The sequence below is a fragment of the Drosophila obscura genome, unplaced genomic scaffold, assembly GCF_018151105.1.
Source record: "Drosophila obscura isolate BZ-5 IFL unplaced genomic scaffold, ASM1815110v1 contig_80, whole genome shotgun sequence".
NCBI classification, from domain to species: domain Eukaryota; kingdom Metazoa; phylum Arthropoda; class Insecta; order Diptera; family Drosophilidae; genus Drosophila; species Drosophila obscura.
In genome coordinates this window covers 1-22,658 of record NW_024542873.1, presented here as the reverse complement: position 1 = coordinate 22,658, position 22,658 = coordinate 1, and the positions used below count along the sequence as shown (strand labels likewise).

The 22,658-nt window shown below is 42.6% G+C and overlaps 4 non-coding genes and 4 pseudogenes across 4 annotated transcripts; all 8 read left to right on the top strand.

The window, feature by feature from the left end:
* The first annotated feature begins 11,489 nt into the window (after positions 1 to 11,489).
* Positions 11,490 to 11,609, top strand: LOC121405204 (annotated as a pseudogene).
* Positions 11,610 to 15,728: 4,119 nt separating this feature from the next.
* On the top strand, positions 15,729 to 15,847 carry LOC121405206. The gene has a single exon (XR_005968408.1). It is a non-coding gene; the product is annotated as a 5S ribosomal RNA (ribosomal RNA).
* Positions 15,848 to 16,166: 319 nt separating this feature from the next.
* On the top strand, positions 16,167 to 16,285 carry LOC121405205. Its single transcript, XR_005968407.1, has one exon. It is a non-coding gene; the product is annotated as a 5S ribosomal RNA (ribosomal RNA).
* Positions 16,286 to 16,620: 335 nt separating this feature from the next.
* LOC121405203 lies at positions 16,621 to 16,738 on the top strand (annotated as a pseudogene).
* Positions 16,739 to 17,071: 333 nt separating this feature from the next.
* LOC121405201 lies at positions 17,072 to 17,190 on the top strand. Its single transcript, XR_005968406.1, has one exon. It is a non-coding gene; the product is annotated as a 5S ribosomal RNA (ribosomal RNA).
* Positions 17,191 to 17,524: 334 nt separating this feature from the next.
* On the top strand, positions 17,525 to 17,643 carry LOC121405202 (annotated as a pseudogene).
* Positions 17,644 to 21,653: 4,010 nt separating this feature from the next.
* Positions 21,654 to 21,773, top strand: LOC121405208 (annotated as a pseudogene).
* Positions 21,774 to 22,158: 385 nt separating this feature from the next.
* Positions 22,159 to 22,278, top strand: LOC121405207. The gene has a single exon (XR_005968409.1). It is a non-coding gene; the product is annotated as a 5S ribosomal RNA (ribosomal RNA).
* The last annotated feature ends 380 nt before the right edge of the window (positions 22,279 to 22,658 follow it).

The following is a 22,658-nucleotide window of genomic DNA, read 5'->3' as shown; positions in this document are numbered from 1 at the left end:
TCACTTGAGGCAATTTTGAGGAAACGAGGAATACCAGCACTCCATCAGCAAAACGGTTATCAATGGGAACGTCGGAGTGTTCAAGGGCCGTGAGACATCCTTGAATAGCACCTTGGAGCTCCTTTAAAGCAGCTCCCGATTCATTTTGGATAGGGGAAAAGCTGAACAGGATCCCAAGCTGGCTATTAACACTCTTCTTTCTTTCTCTTCTTTAAACCGTATTCACTTGCACTTTTCTTTGGAATTTTTTTACACACAACACAGACCTCTACCCAATTTAATGAACTTTTGGAAGATTTCATTACTTAGCTGGTTTTGGTTCTCAAGAGCTAGCTGGGGCGAGCGGATTGGGGGGAGGATTCTCCTTGATCTTCTTGAAGATCCACAAAAAGGATAAATCCGGCTCGAAGGACCAATGTTTGTAGTGGGAGATACTTGCCTGCTTGTCTCTTCCTTCAATTATCTTGGATCGTGGGATTTAGGTGCCCAAACCAAATCAAAAAGAAGATGTAAGAATTTTCGGAAAATAATGCGCGTGCGCGTCGTTCTTTAGTCAAAGGTCTGATTTCAACTAACTACACATGATTAAGCTTAGATCTAATGAGCAATGAAGAGGCCGCTCCAAAAGATTTCATGCTTCGGGAGCATGAGCTTGCAGCCTATGGGCTGCATCGGTGCCTACTTTGCGGCTTAAACAGTCGGGATGACCATTGCCCTGTGCATTCCGTGCACGTAATTCTGGGCATCGCGCTGGACCTCAAGCTGTGCTGGGCCAAAGACCATCCCGACATTGGCCTATTGGGGGGAGGGCAGAAATTGCTAATCCCTCAGTCATTTCAGGAAATCATGCTGATCTGGACACATCACTTCCAGTGCTTGGCTTGAATGCGCTATTCTTTTTCGCCTCTTCTTCTTCTGTCGCCGAGCATCACATGACATGGCTCAACTTCAACCGATTAGATGTCGGACAACGCGTTGCTTCCTTGCAGCGAATTTACAGGTATCGACGGAAGGAAGAACGGCCCCATCAACAACAAGCTTTGTCTGCTGAACCCTGTATGCTGTTGAAGGAAGTTTTTTAAAGACCCGTGATCTTCAACGGGGGAGTATGTTTGGTTACGCAGCCAAATAGTGGACAAATGCATAGATTATAGCCAGTGGTGCAGCAGTAGAGTAAATCCTTATTATTGTTCGTTGTTTGCACTGCCCACTGTACTAAATTGTCATTTACCTACAAACTCATGCACGCATTCATGCTCCCTCACGGCAGCAGCCTATGCAGCCGTTCTCTTTCGCCTCTTCATCCCGCGCCTTTCTTTCTTTCCTTTGCTTTGCTATCACTCTCTCGATCTTGTAACATATAACCTGCGAGGAGATGTTCGTTTAACTGAGCGGGGTACGCGTTTGCTTCCGGCTTTTCTCTGGTCGGCTGGGGGTGGGTTACGGGGAATTGGCCGACAGTTAAGGATCTCGCGTTCAAATAAATAGGACAAAAAAAAAATCGCGTACTTTAGGATAGGGAATGGGGGAGGAAGACCACGGTACAGCAAAGAACTGAAAAGAAGGGGACGAAAAGATTTACGGACAGACTGGTACTGGTTTTAGGCGATGCTGGGCATTGGGCTGCATGTGCGAAATCGCACGGACGCCCTCCCTACCATGATCTCTTAGGTGCCAAGGTTACATAGAGATCACTCCCAACGCCGTTCCGGCGTTAGACTGTGGCTTCAAGGTCGGCATGGGTCCAACAAAAAAATAATATTAGTGCATTTTGCTTAACTGCTATTTATTCATAAAAATAAAAGAGAAATTGTTTGTACTTCATTATCTAACCAGTTGATATTTGCTTATGTTAATAGGGGTCTACTAATAATCTTAACGTCTAGTAACGTGCATAGTGAGGGTTTAGGTATAAATGGAGGCAGCTAAATTCTATGTGTAAGTATATATATGGAGATGTGTAGATATGGGTATATGAAATATAGGGTATATATGTAATTCGTAAATTAAGAGAATAAACAGTAAAAATATTAACGGATAAAGTTGGAAAGGGAATGCAAATTATGAGCAGCAAAAGTAGAATGATGCCCATTGTATCGGCAGAAAAATGCAAAGAAATTGCGGTTCTTGCGGTTCCGTTGTACCCGCTTTAAAGCATAGCTATGCTCGGCTCTATGGCACAAGAGCTTTCCTCAGTGCTATCGGGCTCTGCCCTTTACACGCTCTCTCGCTCGTACAAGCCACTTTCTTTGGCAAGACCAAGCTTCAGCGGTGATTAAAACTCACATGCAGTTATGTTGGTACCGTAATCCATCGCCGAAAGATCTTTCGCTGGGGGGACTAAGGTTCCATCTGTGCTGCGAAAAAGAAAGAAAAGAACAGAAAGCACCAAAAAAAACGAGAGAGAGAGAGAACGCTTAGGAGCTTTCGGGCCTAACCTTCGGCTGCCGTTGGGGCCACTGCACTTTGAGGTTGCGTAAGGGATTTTTTTGGTTTAATCTTCTTTCTTTATTTTATAAACTGTTTTATTAAAATTTGCTAGCACATATTATGCCGTGCCCTTTCGAACCCTTTACAACATTTCACTTTTTCACAATATGATTTACTTTTGCCCTTCCTCGCCTCTCCATTTCGGATCACTTCCACTCACAAGCACAAAAAAAAAATATTGGTGGGTCTTAGGCCCGCACACTTGACACGATCGGCTAAGATAAGACTTTGATGGGGGAATTAAACCCAACAGTTGGGATCCGCGATTTTCCGGTATACACACACCGCTTTGGCGAAAGTTGTAACCTCTCCGCGAGCCATCCGTGTGAAACTAGGTGCTGCTTGTTAAGTGGTTATGCCTTGCCGGGGCTTTCGGGGCTTGCCCTTCCCCTTCAAAACCGTACGGGTCTACGTTTGTTCTAAGTGCTGTTTGATCGGTGTCTACTTTTAGGGTGTACTATATATATACTGTATTAGTATATAGCTACTCGACCATACGACCTATTACAATCTGTCGCTCTCTCGCTCGCATTAGGGCACGGGCAATTCGGCCCGCCTGCCCTTTGAATTACTTTTCGACTTTTTCTGAGTTTTTAAAGTCAAAATTTCGTAAAAAATACCGCACAAAAATCATCATTTTTGCATTTCAATGCTTTATATTTCCCAGACGGTAAGTTGTAATCACAGAGTGTTTAGGCTTAGCTTCTAGCTGTTTAAATTATCTTTTCAAAATAGCAAAGTTCTTTGCAACCAGACGTAAGATACTAGAGTTATGTGAAAAAAACAAGCGCTACTCTGAAAAAAGCTTTAAAAAAAATACCAGTTTTCAAAAAGTCTTAAAAAAAAGTTCTGCCATAGAAAAAAAAAATATCATCAAACCATTTCTAAGCCCCAAATCTTTAAGAAAAAGATCGTTTTGTTCCTTGAGGAAAAATCGTGTTGACTAGTGTTATTAAAGTCAGTTGAACTGGAATATTCAGGAAATGGTAGTGCATTACTTTCCGAAAGTAATGATTTGATTTCAAATTCGGTTTCAGAAAACTGATCGCAATTATTCGTTTTAACCTCAATCTCTTCTGTAGCTTCTTTAACATGTCCAGCCACGCTGATATATTTTCAGCTTTTTCTTTTCTAGGATATTTTAAAAGCTAGGATTTTTTATATACTTACCTATTGGTAGCAATTGTAATTATAAATTGTATTATAGGTATATGTATATATGTTATGCATACATTTTTGTAGCCTTATTGTTAGTTTGGAAATCACTTGAAAAAGTGTCGTCCCTATGAAAGTAACGCACGCTGCCAAAATTTTAGTCAACAGAAGCTAGATTCCAAAAAAAAAAATTCCAAAAATGGCTCAAACCTAAAATTAATAAGCTTAAAATTTAGACTACTATCTATTCACTATTTAGGCAACTATCATCAACAATGTACGTATGTCTGTCCGTCCATCTACATCTACGTCTGTAGCATCTACAATTTTTAACATACAAAAAACGCGGAATTGTAGAAATTCACAATATTTACCAGATGTCCGAATCTGTGTCAGGTGAAATCATTATTCTAGCCAGAACTAACAAATATGGTGCAATATGTAGGCAAAAAGGAACGTGTGAGTCGCTTCTGGGGACGCGACTCTACTTATACCCGTACTCAGTCAGTATATACATTTTTGAGCTTATAATTTCTTAGAAATTAAAAAAATAAAAAAATTTTACATTTACAATTTTTTTGCTACATCTGTTATCTACATCTACATATACTATGTATATTCTACATCTAACATGTAGATTATACATGTACCATTTTAGTTCTACATCTCCTCCGCTAGGGGTTGCTCGCGCACTGAACGCGGCAGAGTGTGCGAGCGAGAAGGAAAATGAGTTGTGTTGTCGTTGGCAGGAGGGGGCAGGGGAGCCAACTGAAAATTAATTTCTTCATTCTGGCTATAATTATGATCCGATCTGATTCAGATTCGGTAGTCTGGTAGATATGGTCATTCTCTACGATAATGCGTCTTTAATTTTATCGTATCTTTTAAAATGTGCCTGCCACAGATTTTCGTCTTTTGTGTGGGCGGAAGGGGGCGGGGCGAAATTTTGAAATACACTTGTAGCAGTGTGATATCACATGAGTCTGGAAACCAAATTTGGTTACCCTTTTTTCTAAAAAATCATAAGCTCAATAATGTATATACTGACTGAGTACGGGTATAAGTAGAGTCGTGTCCCCAGAAACGACTCACACGTTCTGTTTGAGATGCCAAGCTTTTTTGGCACCTATATTTATCCAAATCAGTTAAAGACTTTGATTTAAACGTTATAATGTTTATTTATACCGGCGGCTAGCTGAAGCCAATTGCTCGCTCTTTTGCCCAGCCAGATAAATGTTCACAAGCGGGGGTTCAGTATGCAACCTATGCGGCGAGAGATTAGCATAGAACTACTTGGGCCACGACGGCCGATCAATGCAAGAGCCGACGCAGCAGGTGCAGAGCGCCCTTTAACAGGGAGAGCGCAGCAGCACTGCCGAACGCTGGGGACATACATAAGCTTAGGTTTCGATACTCTTATACTAGTTACAGCTACATTTAATATTGTGATAGGCGCTTAAGTAGCCGCTGGCCCGAACATACTCCCCCCGTTGGAAGCTCGCCTTTCAACTGACTTCTCAAGGGCAGCAAACACAGCCGAGTAACGGCCCTCCTGATGGTTCCTGAAGCCGTCTTCAAATCAGCCACGCGGCCTACTCCATCCTTGCCTTTGACGACGTCGACCACTCTAGCCAGTGGCCAACGCATTGGAGGAAGATTCTCATCCTTCACCAAGACGACATCGTTGACGCAGAGGTTTTTCGCAGGCGTACGCCACTTCGAGCGCTCTTGCAAAAGAGTCAGATACTCTTCGCGCCAACGCTTCCAGAATGTCTGCTGCAGTTGAGTGACCCGCTGCCAACCATCCAGACGGTTGTAGTTGAGCTTCGTTAGGTCAGGCTCGAGAATTGACTGATGCGGGCCTCCCAAAGCAGATGAGCAGGCGTCAACACATCCAAGTCATCAGGATTTTCTGAAAGCGAGAGCAAAGGGCGAGAATTAACAATTGCCGCGATCTGGCAGATCAAGGTGCGGAGCTCGTCGAAGCTAAGGATGGATGGCCCAACTGAGCGGTACAGGTGATACTTTGCGGACTTCACGGCCGCTTCCCACAATCCGCCAAAGTGCGGAGAGCGCGGGGGGATGAAATGCCAGTCGATGGTGTCAGCCAAGCAGGATTCATGGACTTCTTTCATGTGCGAGTCGCTCAGGAAAAGCTTCTTCAGCTCCAGAAGCTCATTCTTAGCGCCAACGAAATTTGTAGCATTGTCCGACCAAATATGGCTTGGCCTTCCTCGAGTGGACGTAAAACGTTTCAGTGCGCCTAGGAACGATGCGGTGGTCAGATCTTTAACAAGCTCCATGTGTATGGCCTTAGATGTGAAGCAAATAAACACGCTTATGTAGCACTTGATCGGAGGCCTCGTGCGGATTTCTGATCGGTAGAAAAAGGGCCCACAATAGTCCACTCCAGTTACTTCGAAGGCCCGCGATCCTTCCAGACGCTCCTTAGGCAAGTCCCCCATAATGTGCTCAACCATGCGCGGCCTCGTCCTGAAGCATCTTACACACTTGCTAACCGCTTTCGAGACGGCTTTGATTCCTCCAATAGGCCAATATTCTAATCGAATTTTAGCAAGCAAGGCGCGAGGTCCGGCATGGAGGTTCCGTTGATGATAATAGCTTATCATTGCAGATGTTACGGGATGTCCCTTGGGCAAAATAAGCGGGTGCTGAGCATTAAACGGGAGCGATGAGTTGCCGAGACGACCTCCAACTCGAAGTAAACCTGACGGATCGATGAACGGAGATAGCGAACTGATGGAGCTAGACTTTCTGACTTGCCCATTGCGTCTAATCTCCTTTATGTCCGACCACAAACTTGCCAGCTGAACGTGTCGAACAAGAAGATGCGTTCCTTGCTGTATGTCCGAAACCGTGAGTCCAGGATGCCTAAGACGATGAACGAATTTATGCATGTAGGCGAATGTGCGCTGCATGCCAAAGAAAGAATTAGCAAATTTGCATCCGGACGTGAGATCGGCATGTGGAGACGCGATCAGCAATACACGCTTGCGAAGCTCAATGGTCGGAGTTTCAGAAACGGCAGATACAGGCCACTCATCCTTAGAACCTAACAAAACGAGGGGCCGTGAAACCACAGCTCTGACTGGATGAGGTAGCTGGGAAGCGAGCCTCTGGAGAGGATATCAGCGGGATTCAACAATGTGGGAACAAAGCGCCATTCCATGCCTTGCGTCAACTCCTGAATTGTTGCCACTCGATTTGCCACGAAAACCTGAAATTTGGCTGGCTCATCCCGAATCCAAGATAACGCCGTAGACGAATCCGACCAGCAGTAAAACTGACCTGGGAAAATTCCCGTCTCCTTTAAGTTGCGCATAACCTTCGCAAGCAAATGGGCTCCACTCAATTCCAGCTTTGGAATCGACAATGATTTTAGTGGCGCCACTCGAGACTTTGAGCACAAAACATTGCTCGACGACTCCCCTTGCCTGGACACGACATATATGCAAGCACCATATGCTTCCATGCTGGCATCACAAAATCCATGAACCTCTACAATTGTGCCGGAATTATGGACAACACGAGGAAAGGAAATGCGAGAGATGCTTGCCAAACTGCTTCTCAGGTCAATCCAAGTTGAGTGCAGCGCTGTCGGTAGGCTTTCATCCCAGTCCAAATGTTCTCTCCAAAGCTGCTGAAGAAAGATCTTGCACCTGACAATAACAGGATTAATCAATCCAAGAGGGTCGTAGAAACGCGCAATAGTTGACAAAACCGACCGCTTGGAGGGCCTTGAATTCGAGTCCAGCGCGGACAAGGCAAACAGCAGCTGATCCGACGCAGGGTCCCAAGCTAAACCAAGAGTTTTGGTAATGTCGCTTCCATCATGAAACCGTAGAAATGTCTCCACGTCGTCCTCCGGAATTCCATCAAGCACCTCCTGGTTACTCGAGCACCATTTTCTAAGCTTAAAGTTCACCACAAGACAGTAGACTTGAAGTTTGGCGCATCTTTTCCTTGACCTCTGCGACCGAGTTGCCGCCAGAGATGAGATCATCAACATAGAACTCCTGTTGCAGAGCAGCTGAGCCAAGGGGTAGGGATTACCCTCGTCGATGGCCAGCTGGTGCATTGCGCGGACCGCTAAAAACGATGCAGCCCTCGTACCGTATGTGACGGTGTCTAATGTGTAGACCTGAACCTCGGACTGGATGGAATCTCGCCATAGGATACACTGTAGAAAATTGTCGGGCGGAGATACCTTTACGCAGCGGTACATTTTACAAATGTCACCAGTGAGAGCGACGGGATATGTGCGGAACCGGATCAGTATGTTAAACAATGCTGGCTGAATAACAGGACCTGTCATCATCACATCATTTAAGGAGCATCCAGTTGATGTAGCTGCAGAGCCATCGAAAACGACACGGAGCTTCGTCGTGGTACTATCCTCCTTTAAAACGCAGTGATGAGGCAGAAAATACTTGCAGAGGCTACGTGAGTCAGGATGGACTTTGGACATATGCTTTAAATCAGTATACTCCTTCATAAAAGCTGAGTAACGCTCCTTGAGCGCGGGATTACGATCCAGTTTTCGCTCCAAGCTGAGAAATCGTCGATACGCCTGAGTATAGGACTCTCCCAAGTGATCAGCATCATGCTTTAAAGGCAGTCGAACAGAGTACTCCCCTGATGGCAACCGTGAAAAGTGGCTTACGAAATGCGCCTCACAATCCGCTTCTTCCTTTGTACTCAAGCTAGCCTCCGCACAATTCTCAACTTCCCAAAACATACGAAGAGCTCGATCCAACCTTGCATTCATTCTATCCTCCGAATCCGGAGAATTTTGGGTTGCCAAAAGCGACGAGCTTGATACCCTCTGTCCACCACCAGATACGATCCACCAAGCCGGGTCTTCTGCAGAAGAGGCAATCCATCTATGAGCTTGATTTGCCCTACGCAGAGAAGGTCATAGAATATGCTCGCGCCAATGAGGAGATCTACTCGCTGAGGATTAAAGAATGCGGGATCGGCAAGCTGAATGTTGGAGGGAAATGTTCCAATCGGCTACATTAACTGCCAGACTTGGTTGGCTATCTGTGATTGTGGGTGCGATGAAGCAGTGAGTGTGGTCGAATAGTCCAAAGTGCGAGACTGCATGCAAATGCTGACGGTGGATCCCTCAGTGGACACGCTGGTATCGCCCAGACCAGAAACAAGGGCAGACGATTGAGTTCTCCTAAGCTGAAGCTGCTGGGCGAACCTGGAGGTAACGAGATGAAGCTGAGATCCTGAATCTAGAATAGCGCGACAAGGAACCAAAACGCCAGATCGATTCTTCACCAAAACAACAGCTGTGGCCAGCAGCACAATATCGGAGTGGAGACCTTGGGCAGCAAGAGAGGTAGACGCATGAGACGGCAAACTGCTGGCAGAATCCTGAACCGGCGTAATAGCTCCTGGTTGTACTGCTCGTTCTGGAGGAGAACCAGCTGGGGAGCTTGCGCTATAGATGAGTCGAAGTGCAACAAGGTATGATGCCTCCTTCCGCAAACTCTACACTGGCCACCTGTGCATGCACGAGTCCGATGACCCGATTTTAAGCAGTTAAAACACAGTGACAGCTTCTTCACTTCTTTGTGACGCAGAAAAGGAGATAAATTTGTGAAGATGCTGCACGAGTATGTTCCGTGGCCCGCTGAATGGCAGAAAGGGCATCCAGACGGGTCGGCGGAAGAGTTAGAGGCAACAAAGGTTTTCTTAAGGTGTGTAGACTGGCTTTTTCCCACCTGAGCGCTACCAGCATGTGTCGCTATAGCGTATTGCACGTTCTCCATCTTCTGGCATCGCTTCTCCAGGAAATCGTAGAATTCCCCAGCTGTGGGTATCCTGTCCGATGACGCAGTCTCTTCCCACTTGGTTTGGGTCTTCTCATCTAGCTTTTGCAGCAGCATGTGGATTATCATGCATCCAGATATCTCCTCAGCACTTCCTAATGTCTGCAGGGCGCGCATATGCAAGTTGACTGCGTCCAAAACTCCCGAAGCCTTTTAGCTGAATGCGAATCTACCTTCTTGAGCCCAAGAATCTCCTTGATGTGTGCCTGGAAAACAAGTCGTTTATTATTAAAACGTCTGCTAAGTATGTCCAGAGCCACACGATAATTGAAAGGAAGCTCCAACGATCGAACCGAATCCAGGGCCGCATCCGAGAGACATGAGCGAAGATGTTGGAACTTCTCGATTTCACTGAGATCTGCATCCCCTTCGATGACCGAATTGAACATGGCAATAAAATCCGCATATTCCACATAGCCACCGGAGAAGCTAGGTAGCTTTAGCTCAGGAAGCCGCTGCTTGTGAGCCATGATGATGGTATGACCTCCAGAGCTATTTGGCATGCTAGTGGAATGAGCAGCTACGCGCAAATGTCCTAGTTCGAGAGCCGCCAGCAGCTCGGCTTTCAAAGAAATGAAGAGCGTATCGAACGTTTCACGCAGCTCACTTCCAATCTCGTCTTCATCCAGTGATTCCAACTCATTATGGGACTTGTTGAACTCCTCACGCATTTCAGCCAACATATCGAGGCGCACATCTATATCAGCCGCACTTAAATTGTCGATTTTATTCCCCGAGAATGACTGGGCCAAGACGCTGCAGCCGATCATGCAGAGACTGAACTTTACGCTTGTAAAGCCTCAGCCTTTTTTCCTCCATCGCAATATTTCCGCCCGCACCTGTATTCGGCTCTTTGTCCATGCCAACCGGTGTAATACAACGAAACAACGGAAAATGTAAGACCGCTTAAGCGACGGCGATAGAACGGGAGCGAGAATAGAAGACACGGAAAGTCAAGGGCCGCGGCTGCAGCGGCGCAGAGCAAGAGAGAATCGGCGATTAAGCAACGGAATATTAGACGGCTGCAGTCGCACTGAACTTGCACTTTAACTGTTCTTATTTGCACAAAAATGTATTTGTTGGTCGTTAAACGGCACAGCAACGAATATCTTATTCGATTTTTATAGTTTTTAAACGAAACGCGATTAAAAATTGTAGTTAAATCACGTCGGGGTCACCAATGTTTGAGTTGCCAAGCTTTTTTGGCACCTATATTTATCCAAATCAGTTAAAGACTTTGATTTAAACGTTATAATGTTTATTTATACCGGCGGCTAGCTGAAGCCAATTGCTCGCTCTTTTGCCCAGCCAGATAAATGTTCACAAGCGGGGGTTCAGTATGCAACCTATGCGGCGAAGAGATTAGCAATAGAACTACTTGGGCCACGACGGCCGATCAATGCAAGAGCCGACGCAGCAGGTGCAGAGCGCCCTTTAACAGGGAGAGCGCAGCAGCACTGCCGAACGCTGGGGACATACAAAAGCTTAGGTTTCGATACTCTTATACTAGTTACAGCTACATTTAATATTGTGATAGGCGCTTAAGTAGCCGCTGGCCCGAACACGTTCCTTCTCGTTTATTCATTATTTTGAGTTTTGTTTTTTCAATAAATTTTTCTGTTAGCCCTAGGGGGCCTAGGGGTCCTAGGCAACTGCTAATTCGGCCGTGGACCTATTCCCGTCGTCAGACTTCATATTTTGTTTGTGTATTCTGTCGCTCGACTCGGCGCGGGCCGAGGCATTTACGAAGCCGAAAGCAGAGGCAAAGGCTAGCCTAAAGAAGAATGGAAGAAATAAACCGCGAGCCCGTACTCTGAAGCGTTAAACGAAAAATGAACGAGCATTTGCTCCTCGTGCAAAATATTTGTATTGTATAGTCTGTGATGCAAGTCATTTGTAAATGTATCGGTTTCGTTGAACCGTTTGGACTAAAAATAGTCTTGTTAGTTTTGGAAAACCAACGTTCAGCTCTCAGGCTTTCGCCACGACCATACTACGCTGAATACCATCGGTTCTCGTCCGATCACCGAAATTAAGCAGCGTCGGGCGCGTTTAGTACTTAGATGGAGGACCGCTTGGGAACACCGCGTGTTGTTGTCTTCGTCACCAACTTGTTGCCTTTTACCGCTTATTCGTTTCGTTAAAAAATTTCTTTTTTTTCACTTTTACCACTTTTTTGTTTCGTTTTTAAGTTTTTTTTTTTTTTCATTTGCCTTTGTGTTGCCTTTATGCTTATTTAAGCAAAGGAACATGAACAAAATTAATATTAAATGAAAACTAAAGTTTATCAAGCTGTAATGTTTGCACGTGAACGGCATTTGGGTTTTCTTTTCAATAAAGTAATAAATTAAAGGCAGGATAGCCAAACGGGCATCCATACAATCCTTTCAGATGCAAGTAATTCGTAAATGTCTCTGTTTTTATTTATTTATTTATTTATTTCAATTAACAATTATCTGCTAATTATGGAATAGGAATAAAAAAGAAAAAAAAAACAAACTAATTATATATGTACAAGACAGAAAGGAAAGATACAATTTACACATTTTCTAAACTAAGGTAATGATAAATGTTAAATATAATTTTTTCAAGGGATAATTCGGGGGATATTAAATGGTACAAGTAATTATAATTATTGCATAAAACCCGGAAAGGTTCATGCTGGGAGTAATTAGATCTACATATGGATAATCGGATGGGGCGGAAAGTACGGGTTGGTCTGGAGGGAACCGAAAAATCGATTCGTCCCAAAAGCGTTTGGGAGTTCACAATCCCGAGAACGAGCTTATGCATGAATATTGCAAATTCTGCGATGGTGTAAAGAGGGTAGGTTCAGTAGATTTAGCCTAGATAGGTATGGTGGAAGAAGTCTGTTAGAGTCCCAGTTTAGACTTCTAAGGGCAAATATTAAAAATTGTTTTTGAACGGATTCCATAATAATTTGTTGCTCCTTGTATTGTGGACTCCACACACAAGAATAATACTCCAATATCGGGCGAACCAACGAGACGTACAGTGCTTTAGTTATATACGGATCGTCAAACTCTTTTGACCAACGCGTTGGTTGCAACGCTTAATAAACGCTAGAACTCCCTTAGCTTTGTTAACAGTTGAAGCAATATGGCTATTAAAACATAGCTTGTGATCGAAAAGGACTCCTAAGTCATTTGATGTGGAGATTCGATCCAGAACATGGTGTCCTAGAGAATAGGAGACCAAATGTGGTGCACGGCGGTGAAAAGTCATAAGTTTGCACTTAGAATGGTTCAAGAAAAGTAGGTTATTTGAACACCAAATGCTTAATTCATCAAGGTCAAGTTGTAGGCGAGTATGCAAGTACCAGTCGGAGAAGGAAAAACAAATTTTAACGTCATCAGCATACATTAAACTAACTGAGTGCAAAAATAACTTGGGGCAGGTCGTTCACAAACAAATTGAAAAGAAGCTTCCTTGAGGAACTCCAGAGGTTACTTTCACAACATTCGACAAGACATTGTTAAACAACACACGCTGTGTGCGATTCGACAGGTACGATGATATCCAATTTACAAGATTTGTGGGAAAACCTAATAAAGAGAGTTTATGGATCAGTAAAGTATGATTAACAGAATCAAAAGCTTTACTGAAATCTGTAAAAATGACGTCAGTCTGCAAGCCACTTTGAAATCCTCGGTTGATTAGAGACGAGAATTCTAAAAGGTTAGTAGATGTCTAAAAAACCCATGTTGCGTCGGGGATATAATGCTAGAACATGCGTGTTGCAATTGACGAGTAACAAGGTGCTCGAGCAACTTCGGAATGGCAGATAGTTTAGCAATACCACGATAATTTTTGATATTAGATCTGGACCCTTTCTTGTGAAGAGGAATAAGGTAGGATTCATTCCAGATCATGGGGAGGCGAGAATGCTCCAGGATAAATTAAATAAGAAGGTCAAAGGATGAGTTAGGGCTTGAGCGCAGTATTTTAAAATACAGCTCGGAACTTTATCTGGACCCGCAGAGAAACAGATGTCAATTGATGACAACCCTTCGAAGACTGTACTTTCATCAAGGAAGGGAAGAAACACGTTATTTACATGAGGTAGATGATATGGATAAGGGGTGGAGGAGTCATAAGTATCCGAGGAGTACGTCGATTGAAAGAAGGTGGCAAATAAATTTGCAATTCCTTGATCTGAAGTTTCAGTTTTAGACTGTAACTGAAGGGAAGAAGGGAACGCATTAGACTTGCGTTTTGAGTTGACGAACGAAAAGAATTTTTTGGGATTACTACGGAAATTTTTGCCACATTGGGAAAGATATACGTTATAACATTTCTTATTGACCGTAAGAAATTGAGAGCGAACCGAAGAATATTGAGCAAAGACAGACAAAGAACCAGTTATCTGGTACCTTTTGTAGAGCCGAGATTTTTTATTTTTTAGGTAAGACAGATACTTGGAAAACCACGGAGGCTTAGAGGATACAAATACGGTGACTTCAGGGACGTAGGTATCGAGGGCAGAGTATAATGTTTCGTAAAACAGATTGACAGTAGGCTCTATATGAGATGAGGACTGAAGAAAGAACCAATCAACTTGCGAGAGATGCAGACAAAGATCGATAAAATTAGTTTTGCGAAAACATTTTATACGACTTTTTGAAGTTAAAATGGTGCTAGTAATAGAGACCTCGAAAAATATAGATAAAGTAGGATGATGCGGATCTTCAGGAAAAGATATCGGTTTGCCTCTTAAAACCGTTGTACGAGAGGCATCGCTGACAAAGATGAGATCTAACAGTCTATCTCTATTATTTCTGACAGAGTTAATTTGGGCAAGCGAGACGTCAGTTACCCCCTCGACGAAATCATGTTGACTTCCAGGTAGCAACATGTTTGTTGCCAAGATAGAGATGGGATGTTGAAGTCACCCATAACTAGTATCTGATCAGCACAGCCTAAAGCAGAAACTACAGATTGAATTGCAGAAAGGTGGTTCAAATAAACAACGGCATCAGATCTGGGTGGGATATAAGAACAGGTCAAAAAGATATATGCTGTTCCAATACGGATTTTGACTGCAACGAATTCGATACCATGGATGTTATTGAATGGAAACAGCTCGGATGCAAATGCCGTTTTCACTGCAATAAGAACCCCACCAGCGAATGATGGATGATCCATTCTATAAGTGGTGAACTTGTGGACGAGAATTTCATGATCGGAGACAGAGGAGTTAAGCCAGGTTTCAGTTATGGCGATAGCGTCGAATTCAAAAGAGGCACTGTCCGTATATATTTTAGACAATTTACCTAAAAGACTGCGTACGTTCTGATATTGGATGGAGAAATGGTTCCTTAGTTTTTTTAAATCTTAGGGAGAGTAACTCGAGGATTCTGGGTAGAGTCTCTAGGCAGAAATTCATGCATAATAGTGTGCTCAGGCCATGCAGCCGGTTCCAAAGCTTTGGATACAAGAGAATCGGGAAGAAGAATTTTGAAAGATGAGATATTACGCTTATGTGTAAAATTAAATTTAGTTATAATAAAGTTATCCGGCGGCGATTGAAGATAAGAGCTTAGATGTAGTTTGAAATCATCCGGTGTGGCTTCGGGAACAAGACGAGAGACAAAGATTGCTTTGCGGGGGACCACCGCGCTGAGTGGAACACCGGAAAAGCGAGCTGGTGGAGCTACTCCTAAAAGTCTCCGGGCGGGATCTGAGGAGCTAGAAGAGGCTGCCGATCCATCACCATTCAATGTAACAGAGACCGGCAAATCATTTGCAACTGGAAGCTGGTTACTGTTAGGAATTCCATCACTGGCAACTGAGTCCGAAGTTAAATTGACAGGGGTATGGATTTTTGAGGCAACTACTATGTTGTTAGGCGTGAGAAAGGCTGGATCCTCCGATGGCGGATGGACATCCATCGGTGTTTCGTTGAGCCGTTTGGGCTAAAAATAGTCTTATTGGTTATGGAAAACCAGCGTTTATCTCTCAGACTTTCGCCAATGACCATACTACGCTGAATACATCGGTTCTCGTCCGATCACCGAAATTAAGCAGCGTCGGGCGCGGTTAGTACTTAGATGGGGGACCGCTTTGGATAGCCAAACGGGCATCCATACAATCCTTACAGATGCAAGTCATTTGTAAATGTCTCTGTTTCGTTGAGCCGTTTGGGCTAAAAATAGTCTTATTGGTTTTGGAAAACCAGCGTTTATCTCTCAGACTTTCGCCAACGACCATACTACGCTGAATACATCGGTTCTCGTCCGATCACCGAAATTAAGCAGCGTCGGGCGCGGTTAGTACTTAGATGGGGGACCGCTTGGGAACACCGCGTGTTGTTGGCTTCGTTACCAACTTTTTGCCTTTAACCGCTTTTTCGTTTCGGTTTTAAATTTTTTCACTTTTACCACTTTTTTGTTTCGTTTTTAACAAAATTAATATTAAATGAAAACTAAAGTTTATCAAACTGTAATGTTTGCACGTGAACGGCATTTGGGTTTTCTTTTCAATAAAGTAATAAATTAAAGGCAGGATAGCCAAACGGGCATCCATACAATCCTTACAAATGCAAGTCATTTGTAAATGTATCGGTTTCGTTGAACCGTTTGGACTAAAAATAGTCTTGTCAGTTTTGGAAAACCAACGTTCAGCTCTCAGGCTTTCGCCAACGACCATACTACGCTGAATACATCGGTTCTCGTCCGATCACCGAAATTAAGCAGCGTCGGGCGCGGTTAGTACTTAGATGGGGGACCGCTTGGGAACACCGCGTGTTGTTGGCTTCGTCACCAACTTTTTGCCTTTTACCGCTTTTTCGTTTCGTTTTTAATTTTTTTTTTTTATTTTTTTTTTTGCCCTTTGGTTTATTTTGGCAAAGCTACATGCAAAAACTAATATTAAATGAAAATTAAAGCTAAAGGTAATCAAAACGTAATGTATGCTGGCGAACGGCACTTGGTTTATTTTTTCAATAAAGTAATAAATTAAGGGCAGGAGAGCCATACAATCCTTGCCAGTAGATGCAAGTCATTTGTAAATGTATCGGTTTCGTTGAACCGTTTGGACTAAAAATAGTCTTGTTAGTTTTGGAAAACCAACGTTCAGCTCTCAGGCTTTCGCCACGACCATACTACGCTGAATACATCGGTTCTCGTCCGATCACCGAAATTAAGCAGCGTCGGGCGCGTTTAGTACTTAGATGGAGGACCGCTTGGGAACACCGCGTGTTGTTGGCTTCGTCACCAACTTTTTGCCTTTTACCGCTTTTTCGTTTCGTTTTTAATTTTTTTTTTTTTTTTTTTTTTGCCCTTTGGTTTATTTTGGCAAAGCTACATGCAAAAACTAATATTAAATGAAAATTAAAGCTAAAGGTAATCAAAACGTAATGTATGCTGGCGAACGGCACTTGGTTTATTTTTTCAATAAAGTAATAAATTAAGGGCAGGAGAGCCATACAATCCTTGCCAGTAAATGCAAGTCATTTGTAAATGTATCGGTTTCGTTGAACCGTTTGGACTAAAAATAGTCTTGTCAGTTTTGGAAAACCAACGTTCAGCTCTCAGGCTTTCGCCAACGACCATACTACGCTGAATACATCGGTTCTCGTCCGATCACCGAAATTAAGCAGCGTCGGGCGCGGTTAGTACTTAGATGGGGGACCGCTTGGGAACACCGCGTGTTGTTGGCTTCGTCACCAACTTTTTGCCTTTTACCGCTTTTTCGTTTCGTTTTTAATTTTTTTTTTTATTTTTTTTTTTGCCCTTTGGTTTATTTTTGGCAAAGCTACATGCAAAAACTAATATTAAATGAAAATTAAAGCTAAAGGTAATCAAAACGTAATGTATGCTGGCGAACGGCACTTGGTTTATTTTTTCAATAAAGTAATAAATTAAGGGCAGGAGAGCCATACAATCCTTGCCAGTAGATGCAAGTCATTTGTAAATGTATCGGTTTCGTTGAACCGTTTGGACTAAAAATAGTCTTGTTAGTTTTGGAAAACCAACGTTCAGCTCTCAGGCTTTCGCCACGACCATACTACGCTGAATACATCGGTTCTCGTCCGATCACCGAAATTAAGCAGCGTCGGGCGCGTTTAGTACTTAGATGGAGGACCGCTTGGGAACACCGCGTGTTGTTGTCTTCGTCACCAACTTGTTGCCTTTTACCGCTTATTCGTTTCGTTAAAAAATTTCTTTTTTTTCACTTTTACCACTTTTTTGTTTCGTTTTTAATTTTTTTTTTTTTTCATTTGCCTTTGTGTGCCTTATGCTTATTTAAGCAAAGGAACATGAACAAAATTAATATTAAATGAAAACTAAAGTTTATCAAGCTGTAATGTTTGCACGTGAACGGCATTTGGGTTTTCTTTTCAATAAAGTAATAAATTAAAGGCAGGATAGCCAAACGGGCATCCATACAATCCTTTCAGATGCAAGTAATTCGTAAATGTCTCTGTTTTTATTTATTTATTTATTTATTTCAATTAACAATTATCTGCTAATTATGGAATAGGAATAAAAAAGAAAAAAAAAACAAACTAATTATATATGTACAAGACAGAAAGGAAAGATACAATTTACACATTTTCTAAACTAAGGTAATGGATAAATGTTAAATATAATTTTTTTCAAAGGATAATTCGGGGGATATTAAATGGTACAAGTAATTATAATTATTGCATAAACCCCAGAAAGGTTCATGCTGGGAGATAATTAGATCTACATATGGATAATCGGATGGGGCGGAAAGTACGGGTTGGTCTGGAGGGAACCGAAAAATCGATTCCTCCCAAAAGCGTTTGGGAGTTCACAATCCCGAGAACGAGCTTATGCATGAATATTGCAAATTCTGCGATGGTGTAAAGAGGGCAGGTTCAGTAGATTTAGCCTAGATAGGTATGGTGGAAGAAGTCTGTTAGAGTCCCAGTTTAGACGTCTAAGGGCAAATATTAAAAATTGTTTTTGAACGGATTCCATAATAATTTGTTGCTCCTTGTATTGTGGACTCCACACACAAGAACAATACTCCAATATCGGGCGAACCAACGAGACGTACAGTGCTTTAGTTATATACGGATCGTCAAACTCTTTTGACCAACGCTTAATAAACGCTAGAACTCCCTTAGCTTTGTTAACAGTTGAAGCAATATGGCTATTAAAACATAGCTTGTGATCGAAAAGGACTCCTAAGTCATTTGATGTGGAGATTCGATCCAGAACATGGTGTCCTAGAGAATAGGAGACCAAATGTGGTGCACGGCGGTGAAAAGTCATAAGTTTGCACTTAGAATGGTTCAAGAAAAGTAGGTTATTTGAACACCAAATGCTTAATTCATCAAGGTCAAGTTGTAGGCGAGTATGCAAGTACCAGTCGGAGAAGGAAAAACTAATTTTAACGTCATCAGCATACATTAAACTAACTGAGTGCAAAATAACTTGGGGCAGGTCGTTCACAAACAAATTGAAAAGAAGCTTCCTTGAGGAACTCCAGAGGTTACTTTCACAACATTCGACAAGACATTGTTAAACAACACACGCTGTGTGCGATTCGACAGGTACGATGATATCCAATTTACAAGATTTGTGGGAAAACCTAATAAAGAGAATTTATGGATCAGTAAAGTATGATTAACAGAATCAAAAGCTTTACCTGTAATCTTAAAAATGACGTCAGTCTGCAAGCCACTTTGAAATCCGGATTCTAGAAGGATTCTAAGGTTAGTAGATACTCTAAAAAACCCATGTTGCGTCGGGGATATAATGCTAGAACATGCGTGTTGCAAATGACAGTAACAAGGTGCTCGAGCAACTTCGGAATGGCAGATAGTTTAGCAAACCCACGATAATTTTTGATATTAGATCTGGACCCCTTCTTGTGAAGAGGAATAAGGTAGGATTCATTCCAGATCATGGGGAGGCGAGAATGCTCCAGGGATAAATTAAATAAGAAGGTCAAAGGATGAGTTAGGGCTTGAGCGCAGTATTTTAAAATACAGCTCGGAACTTTATCTGGACCCGCAGAGAAACAGATGTCAATTGATGACAACCCTTCGAAGACTGTACTTTCATCAAGGAAGGGAAGAAACACGTTATTTACATGAGGTAGATGATATGGATAAGGGGTGGAGGAGTCATAAGTATCCAAGGTACGACCATATTGAAAGAAGGTGGCAAATAAATTTGCAATTCCTTGATCTGAAGTTTCAGTTTTAGACTGTAACTGAAGGGAAGAAGGGAACATTAGACTTGCGTTTAGGTTGACGAACGAAAAGAATTTTTTGGGATTACTACGGAAATTTTTGCCACATTGGGAAAGATATACGTTATAACATTTCTTATTGACCGTAAGAAATTGAGAGCGAACCGAAGAATATTAACAAAGACAGACAAAGAACCAGTTATCTGGTACCTTTTGTAGAGCCGAGATTTTTTATTTTTTAGGTAAGACAGATACTTGGAAAACCACGGAGGCTTAGAGGATACAAATACGGTGACTTCAGGGACGTAGGATCTGAGGGCAGAGTATAATGTTTCGTAAAACAGATTGACAGTAGGCTCTATATGAGATGAGGACTGAAGAAAGAACCAATCAACTTGAGATGCAGACAAAGATCGATAAAATTAGTTTGCAAAAACATTTTATACGACTTTTTGAAGTTAAAATGGTGCAATAGAGTCCCCCCGAAAATATAGGTAAATTGAGGATGATGGGAATCTCCCAGAAAGATATCGGTTTGCCTCCTAAAGCCTTGTACGAGAGGCATCGCTGACAAAGATGAGATCTAACAGTCTATCTCATTGTTTCTGACAGAGTTAATTTGGGCAAGCGGGACGTCAGTTACCCCCTCGAGCGAAATCATGTTGACTTCCAGGTAGCAACACGTTTGTTGACTGAGACGAGATGTTGAAGTCACCATAACTAGTATCTGATCAGCACAGCCTAAAGCAGAAACTACAGATTGAATTGCAGAAAGGTGGTTCAAATAAACAACGGCATCACATCGGGGAGTGATGGATGAAATCCAAAAGATATATGCGGTTCCACGATTTTGGACTGAACGAATTTGATATCATGGATGTTATTGAAGGAAACAGCTAAGCCATGGTTTTCACTTATGGCAATAGACCCCACCAGCGAATGATGGATGATCCATTCTATAAGTGTAGTGAACTTGGACGAGAATTTCATGATCGGAGCAAAGGAGTGAAGCCAGGTTTCAGTTATGGCGATAGGTCGAATTCAAAAGAGGCACTGCTCCGTATATTTTAAATCTTAAGAGAGTAACTCGGGATTCTGGATGGAGAAATGGTCTTAGTTTTTTTATCTCAGGGTAGGCAGAAATTCATGCATAATAGTGTGCTCAGGCCATGCAGCCGGTTCCAAACTTTGGATACAAGAGAATCGGGAAGAAGAATTTTGAAAGATGAGATATTACGCTTATGTGTAAAATTAAATTTAGTTATAATAAAGTTATCGGCGGCGATTGAAGATAAGAGCTTAGATGTAGTTTGAAATCATCCGGTGTGGCTTCGGAACAAGACGAGAGACGAAGATTGCTTTGCGGGGACCACCGCGCTGAGTGGAACACCGGAAAAGCGAGCTGGTGGAGCTACTCTAAAAGTCTACGGGCGGGATCTGAGGAGCTAGAAGAGGCTGCCGATCCATCACCATTCAATGTAACAGAGACCGGCAAATCATTTGCAACTGGAAGCTGGTTACTGTTAGGAATTCCATCACTGGCAACTGAGTCCGAAGTTAAATTGACAGGGGATGGATTTTTGAGGCAACTACTATGTTGTTAGGCGTGAGAAAGGCTGGATCCTCCGATGGCGGATGGACATCCATCGGTGTTTCGTTGAGCCGTTTGGGCTAAAAATAGTCTTATTGGTTATGGAAAACCAGCGTTTATCTCTCAGACTTTCGCCAATGACCATACTACGCTGAATACATCGGTTCTCGTCCGATCACCGAAATTAAGCAGCGTCGGGCGCGGTTAGTACTTAAATGGGGACCGCTTTGGATAGCCAAACGGGCATCCATACAATCCTTACAGATGCAAGTCATTTGTAAATGTCTCTGTTTCGTTGAGCCGTTTGGGCTAAAAATAGTCTTATTGGTTTTGGAAAACCAGCGTTTATCTCTCAGACTTTCGCCAACGACCATACTACGCTGAATACATCGGTTCTCGTCCGATCACCGAAATTAAGCAGCGTCGGGCGCGGTTAGTACCTTAGATAGGGGACCGCTTGGGAACACCGCGTGTTGTTGGCTTCGTCACCAACTTTTTGACTTTTACCGCTTTTTCGTTTCGTTTTTAAATTTTTTTTTTTCACTTTTACCACTTTTTTGTTCTGTTTATAGTTTTTTTTTTTCCCCCCCGTTTTTAGGTGCCTTTATGCTTACTTAAGCAAAGGAACATGAACAAAATTAATATTAAATGAAAACTAAAGTTAATCAAGCTTTAATGTTTGCACGTGAACGGCATTTGGGTTTTCTTTTCAATAAAGTAAAAAATTAAAGGCAGGATAGCCAAACGGGCATCCATACAATCCTTACAGATGCAAGTCAATTGTAAATGTATCGGTTTCGTTGAACTGTTTGGACTAAAAATAGTCTTGTCAGTTTTGGAAAACCAACGTTCAGCTCTCAGGCTTTCGCCAACGACCATACTACGCTGAATACATCGGTTCTCGTCCGATCACCGAAATTAAGCAGCGTCGGGCGCGGTTAGTACTTAGGATGGGGGACCACTTGGGAACACCGCGTGTTGTTGGCTTCGTCACCAACTTTTTGCCTTTTACCGCTTTTTCGTTTCGTTTTTAATTTTTTTTTTTTATTTTTTTTTTTGCCCTTTGGTTTATTTTTGGCAAAGCTACATGCAAAAACTAATATTAAATGAAAATTAAAGCTAAAGGTAATCAAAACGTAATGTATGCTGGCGAACGGCACTTGGTTTATTTTTTCAATAAAGTAATAAATTAAGGGCAGGATAGCCATACAATCCTTGCCAGTAGATGCAAGTCATTTGTAAATGTATCGGTTTCGTTGAACCGTTTGGACTAAAAATAGTCTTGTCAGTTTTGGAAAACCAGCGTTTATCTCTCAGGCTTTCGCCAACGACCCACTACACGGTTCTCGTCCGATCACCGAAATTAA